The 14,100-nt window shown below is 51.2% G+C and overlaps 1 long non-coding RNA gene across 1 annotated transcript in view; it reads right to left on the bottom strand.

The window, feature by feature from the left end:
• LOC145536423 (uncharacterized) overlaps positions 1–14,100 on the bottom strand; it is a 111,442-nt gene that overhangs the window by 63,599 nt on the left and 33,743 nt on the right. The window contains exons 18-24 of the long non-coding RNA XR_014075838.1: positions 13,322–13,437; positions 11,399–11,514; positions 9,476–9,664; positions 7,554–7,669; positions 5,631–5,746; positions 3,708–3,823; positions 1,785–1,900 (exon numbers count right to left, since the gene is read on the bottom strand). This is a non-coding gene — a long non-coding RNA (uncharacterized LOC145536423). The remainder of the gene's footprint in view (positions 1–1,784; positions 1,901–3,707; positions 3,824–5,630; positions 5,747–7,553; positions 7,670–9,475; positions 9,665–11,398; positions 11,515–13,321; positions 13,438–14,100) is intronic.

Raw genomic sequence — 14,100 nt, 5'->3', positions numbered from 1 at the left:
TGAATACCTTTGCCACAGATGCAGATCAATATCCTTCAGGAAGAATTCGGCTTGAAAACGATAAGTAACCAACGAAAACAAAAAACACACCAGTCACCACAAAGTCCCATTAAGAGAAAACAAACCAAAACACCCCATCAAACCACACTACCTACCCCTAGGAGAAGTCAGCATAAATGTCTAGATGGTCTGGACCTTATACTGCAAACCCACTGTGATGTAACTCACTGTAACCATTTAGACTCAGTGTTGTGGACTGAGGCTGCGGTCTAACATACCGATGCCCTTTTCTGCTCACCTACACTACCGGCCCTGAGGTTTCCGAAAAGAATAACCTGTTAGCCCTGCATGCACAGATACACAAACGTTCTCCCGCTCAGCACTTAATTGATTCGCATGAGGGATGAGTGTCCTGGCAGAAGGGACACATGACATAAGACTAGGGTTTGTTCAGCACACTCAGTCACCTAGCTAGAAACAAGTTACCAAAGTGGACGGAGCCACTTAAGTAAGAGTGCTCTGTGGGGACCAATGTCTACACCTATTGCAAAAGGACCCATTATGACAGGAGCACACACTACGATGCACGGCTAGAACCTGGATGTAGTCCACGTGGCAAGGGTTTTCAACCAAACCCTAATTCGTGAATCATCCAGGTAATTCTGATCCTAACCCTCATCAGTAACAACAAAGTGACAGAATCCATCACTTCCCGGTCTCCCCAGGAGGCAGCGGCCAGGCCACTCGCCTCAGAGTCCCAGAGACTGCTGTGGACGTGGACCCAGAGTTGGACGGCTCCTCTGGATGCCCTTTTCCCTATGGTCTTCCAGCCCAGGAGAGCCCCCGAAAGAGGACACGGGTCTTTCCCCAACATTCCAGTGGAGCCAACCCAGCTGGCAGAGTTTGGAAGGTGTTTTTGGCTACCATGGGCCTTTCTGAACACGCAAAGGGCGGAGGGAGGCGCCCAGCTCCAGAGGGTGGCTGGCATTTCTGGAGCAACACTGCCAGCAAGCGGAACCATTTTGAGCAAGGCGTGCAGGCCTTTCCTGCGGATCCTGCTGGGGGAAGGCCTGTGAAGAGAGGCCCTGGGGAGTGAGGGTTTCGAGCACTCAGAAGATCCTGGGCGAACCTGACTGCCTGGCACCTCACGAGAGCCGGTGTGGGAGCAACAGGTAGTGCTGTTTGGGGCCGGGCTCGCCCACCAAGGAGCCCCTGGCTGTCAAGCCCTCGGGGGCGTGCTGTCGGTGGCGGCCATGTTCAGGAACAAGGCGCTGAAGTTCCTGCCGCCGGACACCTGGCCCATCCTGCAGGAAGGCTACTTCGGTAGGTTTAGAAGGACTCAGGTTGCGGAACTAACCATGCCTTTGTTCAGTCTCAACATTAAGGACGGACCTCCATGGAACCAGTATAAACTGCACTAAAATACTTCAGAAAATCATCTTTCTGACCTGCAAAGGAGGAAAACACAAAGTACACCTGGGAGTTCGCTTCCACACCCATCAGATGTGTGACATCGGCTCCAGGAAAATAATGGCCCTTGCCGGGCTTGAGTTTAAATGGAATTCGGGCACCTTTGAACTTGCAAATGGTTGGTAGTTGAAGCAAACAGGGAAAACGTTTCTGATCATTACGATGATACAACTATGGCGACGAAGTATGTCTGAACACGCTACTAACCAGACAGTAACCCGAGAAGTTCAGTGAGAGACCTGCCCTGAGAGAGGTGCCTACTGTTCAGAAGCGGGTAACGGAACCAAAGCACAACTGAGGGCTGTGTTACGTACCTATGAGACGTCTGAAATCAGTGTCTGCTCTTCGTCTGTGCCTCAACGCTGGCTCCACACCAAGGCAACATATGAGCCGTTGATCACTCTCTTTCATTATTTTAGCAAACCGCGACCTGAAAAGGAAAGAAAATACCGTTGAATACCTTTGCCACAGATGCAGATCAATATCCTTCAGGAAGAATTCGGCTTGAAAACGATAAGTAACCAACGAAAACAAAAAACACACCAGTCACCACAAAGTCCCATTTGGAGAAAACAAACCAAAACACCCGATCAAACCACACTACCTACCCCTAGGAGAAGTCAGCATAAATGTCTAGATGGTCTGGACCTTATACTGCAAACCCACTGTGATGTAACTCACTGTAACCATTTAGACTCAGTGTTGTGGACTGAGGCTGCGGTCTAACATACCGATGCCCTTTTCTGCTCACCTACACTACCGGCCCTGAGGTTTCCGAAAAGAATAACCTGTTAGCCCTGCATGCACAGATACACAAACGTTCTCCCGCTCAGCCCTTAATTGATTCCCATGAGGGATGAGTGTCCTGGCAGAAGGGACACATGACATAAGTCTAGGGTTTGTTCAGCACACTCAGTCACCTAGCTAGAAACAAGTTACCAAAGTGGACGGAGCCACTTAAGTAAGAGTGCTCTGTGGGGACCAATGTCTACACCTATTGCAAAAGGACCCATTATGACAGGAGCACACACTACGATGCACGGCTAGAACCTGGATGTAGTCCACGTGGCAAGGGTTTTCAACCAAACCCTAATTCGTGAATCATCCAGGTAATTCTGATCCTAACCCTCATCAGTAACAACAAAGTGACAGAATCCATCACTTCCCGGTCTCCCCAGGAGGCAGCGGCCAGGCCACTCGCCTCAGAGTCCCAGAGACTGCTGTGGACGTGGACCCAGAGTTGGACGGCTCCTCTGGATGCCCTTTTCCCTATGGTCTTCCAGCCCAGGAGAGCCCCCGAAAGACGACACGGGTCTTTCCCCAACATTCCAGTGGAGCCAACCCAGCTGGCAGAGTTTGGAAGGTGTTTTTGGCTACCATGGGCCTTTCTGAACACGCAAAGGGCGGAGGGAGGCGCCCAGCTCCAGAGGGTGGCTGGCATTTCTGGAGCAACACTGCCAGCAAGCGGAACCATTTTGAGCAAGGCGTGCAGGCCCTTCCTGCGGATCCTGCTGGGGGAAGGCCTGTGAAGAGAGGCCCTGGGGAGTGAGGGTTTCGAGCACTCAGAAGATCCTGGGCGAACCTGACTGCCTGGCACCTCACGAGAGCCGGTGTGGGAGCAACAGGTAGTGCTGTTTGGGGCCGGGCTCGCCCACCAAGGAGCCCCTGGCTGTCAAGCCCTCGGGGGCGTGCTGTCGGTGGCGGCCATGTTCAGGAACAAGGCGCTGAAGTTCCTGCCGCCGGACACCTGGCCCATCCTGCAGGAAGGCTACTTCGGTAGGTTTAGAAGGACTCAGGTTGCGGAACTAACCATGCCTTTGTTCAGTCTCAACATTAAGGACGGACCTCCATGGAACCAGTATAAACTGCACTAAAATACTTCAGAAAATCATCTTTCTGACCTGCAAAGGAGGAAAACACAAAGTACACCTGGGAGTTCGCTTCCACACCCATCAGATGTGTGACATCGGCTCCAGGAAAATAATGGCCCTTGCCGGGCTTGAGTTTAAATGGAATTCGGGCACCTTTGAACTTGCAAAGGGTTGGTAGTTGAAGCAAACAGGGAAAACGTTTCTGATCATTACGATGATACAACTATGGCGACGAAGTATGTCTGAACACGCTACTAACCAGACAGTAACCCGAGAAGTTCAGTGAGAGACCTGCCCTGAGAGAGGTGCCTACTGTTCAGAAGCGGGTAACGGAACCAAAGCACAACTGAGGGCTGTGTTACGTACCTATGAGACGTCTGAAATCAGTGTCTGCTCTTCGTCTGTGCCTCAACGCTGGCTCCACACCAAGGCAACATATGAGCCGTTGATCACTCTCTTTCATTATTTTAGCAAACCGCGACCTGAAAAGGAAAGAAAATACCGTTGAATACCTTTGCCACAGATGCAGATCAATATCCTTCAGGAAGAATTCGGCTTGAAAACGATAAGTAACCAACGAAAACAAAAAACACACCAGTCACCACAAAGTCCCATTTGGAGAAAACAAACCAAAACACCCGATCAAACCACACTACCTACCCCTAGGAGAAGTCAGCATAAATGTCTAGATGGTCTGGACCTTATACTGCAAACCCACTGTGATGTAACTCACTGTAACCATTTAGACTCAGTGTTGTGGACTGAGGCTGCGGTCTAACATACCGATGCCCTTTTCTGCTCACCTACACTACCGGCCCTGAGGTTTCCGAAAAGAATAACCTGTTAGCCCTGCATGCACAGATACACAAACGTTCTCCCGCTCAGCCCTTAATTGATTCCCATGAGGGATGAGTGTCCTGGCAGAAGGGACACATGACATAAGTCTAGGGTTTGTTCAGCACACTCAGTCACCTAGCTAGAAACAAGTTACCAAAGTGGACGGAGCCACTTAAGTAAGAGTGCTCTGTGGGGACCAATGTCTACACCTATTGCAAAAGGACCCATTATGACAGGAGCACACACTACGATGCACGGCTAGAACCTGGATGTAGTCCACGTGGCAAGGGTTTTCAACCAAACCCTAATTCGTGAATCATCCAGGTAATTCTGATCCTAACCCTCATCAGTAACAACAAAGTGACAGAATCCATCACTTCCCGGTCTCCCCAGGAGGCAGCGGCCAGGCCACTCGCCTCAGAGTCCCAGAGACTGCTGTGGACGTGGACCCAGAGTTGGACGGCTCCTCTGGATGCCCTTTTCCCTATGGTCTTCCAGCCCAGGAGAGCCCCCGAAAGACGACACGGGTCTTTCCCCAACATTCCAGTGGAGCCAACCCAGCTGGCAGAGTTTGGAAGGTGTTTTTGGCTACCATGGGCCTTTCTGAACACGCAAAGGGCGGAGGGAGGCGCCCAGCTCCAGAGGGTGGCTGGCATTTCTGGAGCAACACTGCCAGCAAGCGGAACCATTTTGAGCAAGGCGTGCAGGCCCTTCCTGCGGATCCTGCTGGGGGAAGGCCTGTGAAGAGAGGCCCTGGGGAGTGAGGGTTTCGAGCACTCAGAAGATCCTGGGCGAACCTGACTGCCTGGCACCTCACGAGAGCCGGTGTGGGAGCAACAGGTAGTGCTGTTTGGGGCCGGGCTCGCCCACCAAGGAGCCCCTGGCTGTCAAGCCCTCGGGGGCGTGCTGTCGGTGGCGGCCATGTTCAGGAACAAGGCGCTGAAGCTCCTGCCGCCGGCCACCTGGCCCATCCTGCAGGAAGGCTACTTCGGTAGGTTTAGAAGGACTCAGGTTGCTGAACTAACCATGCCTTTGCTCAGTCTCAGCATTAAGGACGGACCTCCATGGAACCAGTATAAACTGCACTAAAATACTTCAGAAAATCATCTTTCTGACCTGCAAAGGAGGAAAACACAAAGTACACCTGGGAGTTCGCTTCCACACCCATCAGATGTGTGACATCGGCTCCAGGAAAATAATGGCCCTTGCCGGGCTTGAGTTTAAATGGAATTCGGGCACCTTTGAACTTGCAAAGGGTTGGTAGTTGAAGCAAACAGGGAAAACGTTTCTGATCATTACGATGATACAACTATGGCGACGAAGTATGTCTGAACACGCTACTAACCAGACAGTAACCCGAGAAGTTCAGTGAGAGACCTGCCCTGAGAGAGGTGCCTACTGTTCAGAAGCGGGTAACGGAACCAAAGCACAACTGAGGGCTGTGTTACGTACCTATGAGACGTCTGAAATCAGTGTCTGCTCTTCGTCTGTGCCTCAACGCTGGCTCCACACCAAGGCAACATATGAGCCGTTGATCACTCTCTTTCATTATTTTAGCAAACCGCGACCTGAAAAGGAAAGAAAATACCGTTGAATACCTTTGCCACAGATGCAGATCAATATCCTTCAGGAAGAATTCGGCTTGAAAACGATAAGTAACCAACGAAAATAAAAAACACACCAGTCACCACAAAGTCCCATTAAGAGAAAACAAACCAAAACACCCGATCAAACCACACTACCTATCCCTAGGAGAAGTCAGCATAAATGTCTAGATGGTCTGGACCTTATACTGCAAACCCACTGTGATGTAACTCACTGTAACCATTTAGACTCAGTGTTGTGGACTGAGGCTGCGGTCTAACATACCGATGCCCTTTTCTGCTCACCTACACTACCGGCCCTGAGGTTTCCGAAAAGAATAACCTGTTAGCCCTGCATGCACAGATACACAAACGTTCTCCCACTCAGCACTTAATTGATTCCCATGAGGGATGAGTGTCCTGGCAGAAGGGACACATGACATAAGTCTAGGGTTTGTTCAGCACACTCAGTCACCTAGCTAGAAACAAGTTACCAAAGTGGACGGAGCCACTTAAGTAAGAGTGCTCTGTGGGGACCAATGTCTACACCTATTGCAAAAGGACCCATTATGACAGGAGCACACACTACGATGCACGGCTAGAACCTGGATGTATTCCACGAGGCAAGGGTTTTCAACCAAACCCTAATTCGTGAATCATCCAGGTAATTCTGATCCTAACCCTCATCAGTAACAACAAAGTGACAGAATCCATCACTTCCCGGTCTCCCCAGGAGGCACCGGCCAGGCCACTCGCCTCAGAGTCCCAGAGACTGCTGTGGACGTGGACCCAGAGTTGGACGGCTCCTCTGGATGCCCTTTTCCCTATGGTCTTCCAGCCCAGGAGAGCCCCCGAAAGAGGACACGGGTCTTTCCCCAACATTCCAGTGGAGCCAACCCAGCTGGCAGAGTTTGGAAGGTGTTTTTGGCTACCATGGGCCTTTCTGAACACGCAAAGGGCGGAGGGAGGCGCCCAGCTCCAGAGGGTGGCTGGCATTTCTGGAGCAACACTGCCAGCAAGCGGAACCATTTTGAGCAAGGCGTGCAGGCCCTTCCTGCGGATCCTGCTGGGGGAAGGCCTGTGAAGAGAGGCCCTGGGGAGTGAGGGTTTCGAGCACTCAGAAGATCCTGGGCGAACCTGACTGCCTGGCACCTCACCAGAGCCGGTGTGGGAGCAACAGGTAGTGCTGTTTGGGGCCGGGCTCGCCCACCAAGGAGCCCCTGGCTGTCAAGCCCTCGGGGGCGTGCTGTCGGTGGCGGCCATGTTCAGGAACAAGGCGCTGAATCTCCTGCCGCCGGCCACCTGGCCCATCCTGCAGGAAGGCTACTTTGGTAGGTTTAGAAGGACTCAGGTTGCTGAACTAACCATGCCTTTGCTCAGTCTCAGCATTAAGGACGGACCTCCATGGAACCAGTATAAACTGCACTAAAATACTTCAGAAAATCATCTTTCTGACCTGCAAAGGAGGAAAACACAAAGTACACCTGGGAGTTCGCTTCCACACCCATCAGATGTGTGATATCGGCTCCAGGAAAATAATGGCCCTTGCCGGGCTTGAGTTTAAATGGAATTCGGGCACCTTTGAACTTGCAAAGGGTTGGTAGTTGAAGCAAACAGGGAAAACGTTTCTGATCATTACGATGATACAACTATGGCGACGAAGTATGCCTGAACACGCTACTAACCAGACAGTAACCCGAGAAGTTCAGTGAGAGACCAGCCCTGAGAGAGGTGCCTACTGTTCAGAAGCGGGTAACGGAACCAAAGCACAACTGAGGGCTGTGTTACGTACCTATGAGACGTCTGAAATCAGTGTCTGCTCTTCGTCTGTGCCTCAACGCTGGCTCCACACCAAGGCAACATATGAGCCGTTGATCACTCTCTTTCATTATTTTAGCAAACCGCGACCTGAAAAGGAAAGAAAATACCGTTGAATACCTTTGCCACAGATGCAGATCAATATCCTTCAGGAAGAATTCGGCTTGAAAACGATAAGTAACCAACGAAAACAAAAAACACACCAGTCACCACAAAGTCCCATTAAGAGAAAACAAACCAAAACACCCCATCAAACCACACTACCTACCCCTAGGAGAAGTCAGCATAAATGTCTAGATGGTCTGGACCTTATACTGCAAACCCACTGTGATGTAACTCACTGTAACCATTTAGACTCAGTGTTGTGGACTGAGGCTGCGGTCTAACATACCGATGCCCTTTTCTGCTCACCTACACTACCGGCCCTGAGGTTTCCGAAAAGAATAACCTGTTAGCCCTGCATGCACAGATACACAAACGTTCTCCCGCTCAGCACTTAATTGATTCGCATGAGGGATGAGTGTCCTGGCAGAAGGGACACATGACATAAGACTAGGGTTTGTTCAGCACACTCAGTCACCTAGCTAGAAACAAGTTACCAAAGTGGACGGAGCCACTTAAGTAAGAGTGCTCTGTGGGGACCAATGTCTACACCTATTGCAAAAGGACCCATTATGACAGGAGCACACACTACGATGCACGGCTAGAACCTGGATGTAGTCCACGTGGCAAGGGTTTTCAACCAAACCCTAATTCGTGAATCATCCAGGTAATTCTGATCCTAACCCTCATCAGTAACAACAAAGTGACAGAATCCATCACTTCCCGGTCTCCCCAGGAGGCAGCGGCCAGGCCACTCGCCTCAGAGTCCCAGAGACTGCTGTGGACGTGGACCCAGAGTTGGACGGCTCCTCTGGATGCCCTTTTCCCTATGGTCTTCCAGCCCAGGAGAGCCCCCGAAAGAGGACACGGGTCTTTCCCCAACATTCCAGTGGAGCCAACCCAGCTGGCAGAGTTTGGAAGGTGTTTTTCGCTACCATGGGCCTTTCTGAACACGCAAATGGCGGAGGGAGGCGCCCAGCTCCAGAGGGTGGCTGGCATTTCTGGAGCAACACTGCCAGCAAGCGGAACCATTTTGAGCAAGGCGTGCAGGCCTTTCCTGCGGATCCTGCTGGGGGAAGGCCTGTGAAGAGAGGCCCTGGGGAGTGAGGGTTTCGAGCACTCAGAAGATCCTGGGCGAACCTGACTGCCTGGCACCTCACCAGAGCCGGTGTGGGAGCAACAGGTAGTGCTGTTTGGGGCCGGGCTCGCCCACCAAGGAGCCCCTGGCTGTCAAGCCCTCGGGGGCGTGCTGTCGGTGACGGCATGTTCAGGAACAAGGCGCTGAAGCTCCTGCCGCCGGCCACCTGGCCCATCCTGCAGGAAGGCTACTTTGGTAGGTTTAGAAGGACTCAGGTTGCTGAACTAACCATGCCTTTGCTCAGTCTCAGCATTAAGGATGGACCTCCATGGAACCAGTATAAACTGCACTAAAATGCTTCAGAAAATCATCTTTCTGACCTGCAAAGGAGGAAAACACAAAGTACACCTGGGAGTTCGCTTCCACACCCATCAGATGTGTGACATCGGCTCCAGGAAAATAATGGCCCTTGCCGGGCTTGAGTTTAAATGCAATTCGGGCACCTTTCAACTTGCAAAGGGTTGGTAGTTGAAGCAAACAGGGAAAACGTTTCTGATCATTACGATGATACAACTATGGCGACGAAGTATGCCTGAACACGCTACTAACCAGACAGTAACCCGAGAAGTTCAGTGAGAGACCTGCCCTGAGAGAGGTGCCTACTGTTCAGAAGCGGGTAACGGAACCAAAGCACAACTGAGGGCTGTGTTACGTACCTATGAGACGTCTGAAATCACTGTCTGCTCTTCGTCTGTGCCTCAACGCTTGCTCCACACCAGGGCAACATATGAGCCCTTGATCACTCTCTTTCATTATTTTAGCAAACCGTGACATGAAGAGGAAAGAAAATACCGTTGAATACCTTTGCCGCAGATGCAGATCAATATCCTTCAGGAAGAATTCGGCTTGAAAACGATAAGTAACCAACGAAAACAAAAAACACACCAGTCACCACAAAGTCCCATTAAGAGAAAACAAACCAAAACACCCGATCAAACCACACTACCTACCCCTAGGAGAAGTCAGCATAAATGTCTAGATGGTCTGGACCTTATACTGCAAACCCACTGTGATGTAACTCACTGTAACCATTTAGACTCAGTGTTGTGGACTGAGGCTGCGGTCTAACATACCGATGCCCTTTTCTGCTCACCTACACTACCGGCCCTGAGGTTTCCGAAAAGAATAACCTGTTAGCCCTGCATGCACAGATACACAAACGTTCTCCCGCTCAGCACTTAATTGATTCGCATGAGGGATGAGTGTCCTGGCAGAAGGGACACATGACATAAGACTAGGGTTTGTTCAGCACACTCAGTCACCTAGCTAGAAACAAGTTACCAAAGTGGACGGAGCCACTTAAGTAAGAGTGCTCTGTGGGGACCAATGTCTACACCTATTGCAAAAGGACCCATTATGACAGGAGCACACACTACGATGCACGGCTAGAACCTGGATGTAGTCCACGTGGCAAGGGTTTTCAACCAAACCCTAATTCGTGAATCATCCAGGTAATTCTGATCCTAACCCTCATCAGTAACAACAAAGTGACAGAATCCATCACTTCCCGGTCTCCCCAGGAGGCAGCGGCCAGGCCACTCGCCTCAGAGTCCCAGAGACTGCTGTGGACGTGGACCCAGAGTTGGACGGCTCCTCTGGATGCCCTTTTCCCTATGGTCTTCCAGCCCAGGAGAGCCCCCGAAAGACGACACGGGTCTTTCCCCAACATTCCAGTGGAGCCAACCCAGCTGGCAGAGTTTGGAAGGTGTTTTTGGCTACCATGGGCCTTTCTGAACACGCAAAGGGCGGAGGGAGGCGCCCAGCTCCAGAGGGTGGCTGGCATTTCTGGAGCAACACTGCCAGCAAGCGGAACCATTTTGAGCAAGGCGTGCAGGCCCTTCCTGCGGATCCTGCTGGGGGAAGGCCTGTGAAGAGAGGCCCTGGGGAGTGAGGGTTTCGAGCACTCAGAAGATCCTGGGCGAACCTGACTGCCTGGCACCTCACGAGAGCCGGTGTGGGAGCAACAGGTAGTGCTGTTTGGGGCCGGGCTCGCCCACCAAGGAGCCCCTGGCTGTCAAGCCCTCGGGGGCGTGCTGTCGGTGGCGGCCATGTTCAGGAACAAGGCGCTGAAGTTCCTGCCGCCGGACACCTGGCCCATCCTGCAGGAAGGCTACTTCGGTAGGTTTAGAAGGACTCAGGTTGCGGAACTAACCATGCCTTTGTTCAGTCTCAACATTAAGGACGGACCTCCATGGAACCAGTATAAACTGCACTAAAATACTTCAGAAAATCATCTTTCTGACCTGCAAAGGAGGAAAACACAAAGTACACCTGGGAGTTCGCTTCCACACCCATCAGATGTGTGACATCGGCTCCAGGAAAATAATGGCCCTTGCCGGGCTTGAGTTTAAATGGAATTCGGGCACCTTTCAACTTGCAAATGGTTGGTAGTTGAAGCAAACAGGGAAAACGTTTCTGATCATTACGATGATACAACTATGGCGACGAAGTATGTCTGAACACGCTACTAACCAGACAGTAACCCGAGAAGTTCAGTGAGAGACCTGCCCTGAGAGAGGTGCCTACTGTTCAGAAGCGGGTAACGGAACCAAAGCACAACTGAGGGCTGTGTTACGTACCTATGAGACGTCTGAAATCAGTGTCTGCTCTTCGTCTGTGCCTCAACGCTGGCTCCACACCAAGGCAACATATGAGCCGTTGATCACTCTCTTTCATTATTTTAGCAAACCGCGACCTGAAAAGGAAAGAAAATACCGTTGAATACCTTTGCCACAGATGCAGATCAATATCCTTCAGGAAGAATTCGGCTTGAAAACGATAAGTAACCAACGAAAACAAAAAACACACCAGTCACCACAAAGTCCCATTTGGAGAAAACAAACCAAAACACCCGATCAAACCACACTACCTACCCCTAGGAGAAGTCAGCATAAATGTCTAGATGGTCTGGACCTTATACTGCAAACCCACTGTGATGTAACTCACTGTAACCATTTAGACTCAGTGTTGTGGACTGAGGCTGCGGTCTAACATACCGATGCCCTTTTCTGCTCACCTACACTACCGGCCCTGAGGTTTCCGAAAAGAATAACCTGTTAGCCCTGCATGCACAGATACACAAACGTTCTCCCGCGCAGCCCTTAATTGATTCCCATGAGGGATGAGTGTCCTGGCAGAAGGGACACATGACATAAGTCTAGGGTTTGTTCAGCACACTCAGTCACCTAGCTAGAAACAAGTTACCAAAGTGGACGGAGCCACTTAAGTAAGAGTGCTCTGTGGGGACCAATGTCTACACCTATTGCAAAAGGACCCATTATGACAGGAGCACACACTACGATGCACGGCTAGAACCTGGATGTAGTCCACGTGGCAAGGGTTTTCAACCAAACCCTAATTCGTGAATCATCCAGGTAATTCTGATCCTAACCCTCATCAGTAACAACAAAGTGACAGAATCCATCACTTCCCGGTCTCCCCAGGAGGCAGCGGCCAGGCCACTCGCCTCAGAGTCCCAGAGACTGCTGTGGACGTGGACCCAGAGTTGGACGGCTCCTCTGGATGCCCTTTTCCCTATGGTCTTCCAGCCCAGGAGAGCCCCCGAAAGACGACACGGGTCTTTCCCCAACATTCCAGTGGAGCCAACCCAGCTGGCAGAGTTTGGAAGGTGTTTTTGGCTACCATGGGCCTTTCTGAACACGCAAAGGGCGGAGGGAGGCGCCCAGCTCCAGAGGGTGGCTGGCATTTCTGGAGCAACACTGCCAGCAAGCGGAACCATTTTGAGCAAGGCGTGCAGGCCCTTCCTGCGGATCCTGCTGGGGGAAGGCCTGTGAAGAGAGGCCCTGGGGAGTGAGGGTTTCGAGCACTCAGAAGATCCTGGGCGAACCTGACTGCCTGGCACCTCACGAGAGCCGGTGTGGGAGCAACAGGTAGTGCTGTTTGGGGCCGGGCTCGCCCACCAAGGAGCCCCTGGCTGTCAAGCCCTCGGGGGCGTGCTGTCGGTGGCGGCCATGTTCAGGAACAAGGCGCTGAAGTTCCTGCCGCCGGACACCTGGCCCATCCTGCAGGAAGGCTACTTCGGTAGGTTTAGAAGGACTCAGGTTGCTGAACTAACCATGCCTTTGCTCAGTCTCAGCATTAAGGACGGACCTCCATGGAACCAGTATAAACTGCACTAAAATACTTCAGAAAATCATCTTTCTGACCTGCAAAGGAGGAAAACACAAAGTACACCTGGGAGTTCGCTTCCACACCCATCAGATGTGTGATATCGGCTCCAGGAAAATAATGGCCCTTGCCGGGCTTGAGTTTAAATGGAATTCGGGCACCTTTGAACTTGCAAAGGGTTGGTAGTTGAAGCAAACAGGGAAAACGTTTCTGATCATTACGATGATACAACTATGGCGACGAAGTATGCCTGAACACGCTACTAACCAGACAGTAACCCGAGAAGTTCAGTGAGAGACCAGCCCTGAGAGAGGTGCCTACTGTTCAGAAGCGGGTAACGGAACCAAAGCACAACTGAGGGCTGTGTTACGTACCTATGAGACGTCTGAAATCAGTGTCTGCTCTTCGTCTGTGCCTCAACGCTGGCTCCACACCAAGGCAACATATGAGCCGTTGATCACTCTCTTTCATTATTTTAGCAAACCGCGACCTGAAAAGGAAAGAAAATACCGTTGAATACCTTTGCCACAGATGCAGATCAATATCCTTCAGGAAGAATTCGGCTTGAAAACGATAAGTAACCAACGAAAACAAAAAACACACCAGTCACCACAAAGTCCCATTAAGAGAAAACAAACCAAAACACCCCATCAAACCACACTACCTACCCCTAGGAGAAGTCAGCATAAATGTCTAGATGGTCTGGACCTTATACTGCAAACCCACTGTGATGTAACTCACTGTAACCATTTAGACTCAGTGTTGTGGACTGAGGCTGCGGTCTAACATACCGATGCCCTTTTCTGCTCACCTACACTACCGGCCCTGAGGTTTCCGAAAAGAATAACCTGTTAGCCCTGCATGCACAGATACACAAACGTTCTCCCGCTCAGCACTTAATTGATTCGCATGAGGGATGAGTGTCCTGGCAGAAGGGACACATGACATAAGACTAGGGTTTGTTCAGCACACTCAGTCACCTAGCTAGAAACAAGTTACCAAAGTGGACGGAGCCACTTAAGTAAGAGTGCTCTGTGGGGACCAATGTCTACACCTATTGCAAAAGGACCCATTATGACAGGAGCACACACTACGATGCACGGCTAGAACCTGGATGTAGTCCACGTGGCAAGGGTTTTCAACCAAACCCTAA

This window comes from Giraffa tippelskirchi, chromosome X (assembly GCF_054371585.1).
Source record: "Giraffa tippelskirchi isolate mGirTip1 chromosome X, T2T-mGirTip1v1.2.pri, whole genome shotgun sequence".
Lineage (NCBI taxonomy): Eukaryota > Metazoa > Chordata > Mammalia > Artiodactyla > Giraffidae > Giraffa > Giraffa tippelskirchi.
This window is presented reverse-complemented; position numbering and strand designations above follow the sequence as displayed.